The following is a 2,746-nucleotide window of genomic DNA, read 5'->3' as shown; positions in this document are numbered from 1 at the left end:
AAAAAAAAAAAAAAAAAAAAAAAAAAAAGATGGTTTTGTTAAGTGAAGTAACAAAAATAACAAAAATGTCAAGTAAAGAAACCAGGCACAATGCTGCTTATTTAATGAATAGCGTAGTTATAAACGCTTCCCAAACAACTTCAGAGACGAGATGAAAAATAATAGCACATACAAATTGCCAGCTTGAACCCAATTGGTATACACACTTGTATCAGATCAGAGAGAGAAAAGGGAGGTGGGGGAAGGTGTTTAAGTAACTTGCAAGCCTGTGGAGAGCCTACCCATGCTGTGCTGTATTCCCCAAGCTGTCCACACGAGGGCGCTCTAAGCACATCCCTCAAGTAGCAACGACCCAAACTGCTCCTTGATCCATCTGCCTGCCTCACTGGTCCTGTCTGAGCCGCCTTCTATTTCCCCACCCATGGTGTGGGGCGTGGCCCTCACTCAAAGAACTTAAGGTGGTTTGAATGATACAGAAATAAAGTTTGAAAAATGTTACATTCTATTATGGAACTTAGCAAAAACAATTTTTTAAAAAAGCATTTGTTTCCCCTAAAGTGTTAAGTTTTACTTAAAACATAACTTGACAGTTTCTTCATGGGGCTCATATCTTTGAAGAACAAAAGAGTGATGCCTGATGTGGTTTAAAGGTTGTCATTTTCAGGAATTTAAATATGAAAAGATATTTCTGTATTCCAGGTGACTTAGGATGTAGGACCCTCCAGGAAGTGTACATGCTAGAAGGAAGAATGTCACAAACAGTTCTATAGACAGACAGCGGCTTGGCTGCCCTGCCAGGCGGAGGCTCGGTCACTTTGTTCATTTCTTATCCTGCAAACTTTCTGTTTCTGAACATTGACCCTGCAGAGCTTGTCTTCAAAGGCTGTGATCCCAGATACTTCAGAACCTGAGACAAGAGGATCCTGAGGTTACATGGAGCCTGGCAACTTGATGAGACCTTGTCTCAAAATAAAAAGTCCAAATAGCTAGGGATTGGTTCAGCACACAGCAAGCTCTGGTTTCAATCACCAGTGCCATTAGCAACAATCCCACAAACTCACAAGCATTAACTTGCTAGTTCAAACCATACACAGTGGATCGGAGCGGGGGGGGAGGGGGGATCAGCAAAATGTCTCTCATCACATAAGGAGGCTGCTGCTAAATGTTGAGCCTCCAGAAACTGAGGGCACACATAGCATTGTGTTAATTGTGATTTCTCCGGAGTGTTCAAAACATTCTATGTAACGGTTAGCAGAAGAAAACGAACTTACATGGTCAAGCATACTTGGGAAATAACAGTAAAGCTAAAAATGGTTTTATGCGCAGATCTTCAAACCTTGCATGGGCTCATGTGCTTTCTTCTTAAGCTAGACCATCTCTAATTTTCAAAACCTGTCTGATCACATAGCAAACGCAGGTAGGACACTCCTTTGGGGATCCATATTCTGGGGATACCTGCTGTGTATCCCAATCTGAAATCTGAAACATGCTAAAACCCAAAACACTTTGAGAATTATGAGGTCGATCAAACTATTTCAAATTTCTGAGCAATAGCTAATTTACGTGCTTTGAAAAACTCAGTTTTTCTCTTTCAGACCCAACAACAGCAAAAAACCCAAACCAAACCCCAAACCCACAATTGCTATGGAGTTTTGAGGGAGTGTGTGAAGCATATAGGGATATGACAGAGATGCAAATGGAGGTTTTGCAGTGCTAGGAAAGTTGAGAACCCCTGCTTTAGAGACTCTGTATGACCTTCAGCTACCCAAACGTAACCCATGCTAAGCCCCCAGAAACCAATGTGTTCTCTGCCCCTACTGGTGAGAATGCTACACCATGCCACCCTGAACCCACTGGAGCACCACCCAAAAACCACACCAAAGTAAACCTGTGAAAACTGTCAAACATGCTCCATCTGAGGGAGCTGTGTTTCCAGCTGGCAGAGCAACTCCACACCCCTTGCAAACCTACGTTGCTGGGACACCTGCAACAGTCAGTTTTATAGCTGAAATGCTACATGACACCACACCATTATGTCCATGTAGAACTAAAACCAGTGTAGCCTGCCCAGCCAGCACTCTAGGATTCATTGTCTGCTACACACAACTGGCAGAGGCTACTGATAGACAAGCATCAGTGTGGTCAGAAGCAGTGTAAACGCTAGTTATCGAGCTGTGCACGGGAAGAACACTGCACCGGTAAGATTCACAGAGATGGAATGGGAAGCAGGAGGTTTGTCATTCAAATGGAAGAGTATGACTCTCCTTGTACCAGGTAGTGAAGAGACCATTCAAACAAAGAATCCCTGGATTTAAACTACTCCAGACCAATGATGGTTACAGAATGTGTCCTCTAGCAGCTGCAGATACACGTTCTATCCATGGGGACCAGGGCTTTCTCCACAAGAGATTGCATGCTAGTCTAGTCTACACAATTGAGTCTCACAAAGTAGAAATGATTGGCTAATAGACTATATATGGAACACTCAAGAGCAAAAAGAAAAAAACGTTCAAAAATCCCATTAAAAATATGTGCACATATTTTTAATACCACAGGGATGGACCTAGGCCCTCTGCACATATGTAACAGTTGTGCAGCTGGGTCTTCACGTAAACCCCTAACAGCAAGAGCAGAAGCAGGAGCAACAGCAGGAGCAGGAGCAGGAGCAGGAGCAGGAGCAGGAACAGGAGCAGGAGCAGGGAGCAGGGAGCAGGGAGCAGGGAGCAGGAGCAGGAGCAGGAGCAGG

The 2,746-nt window shown here is 43.8% G+C and overlaps 1 protein-coding gene across 2 annotated transcripts in view; it reads right to left on the bottom strand.

Moving 5' to 3' along the window:
* Clgn (calmegin) overlaps positions 1-2,746 on the bottom strand; it is a 36,491-nt gene that overhangs the window by 18,770 nt on the left and 14,975 nt on the right. The gene's annotated exons all lie outside the window — the stretch shown is intronic.

The sequence above is a fragment of the Mastomys coucha genome, unplaced genomic scaffold, assembly GCF_008632895.1.
Source record: "Mastomys coucha isolate ucsf_1 unplaced genomic scaffold, UCSF_Mcou_1 pScaffold22, whole genome shotgun sequence".
In the NCBI taxonomy this organism is placed as follows: Eukaryota; Metazoa; Chordata; class Mammalia; order Rodentia; family Muridae; genus Mastomys; species Mastomys coucha.
This window is presented reverse-complemented; position numbering and strand designations above follow the sequence as displayed.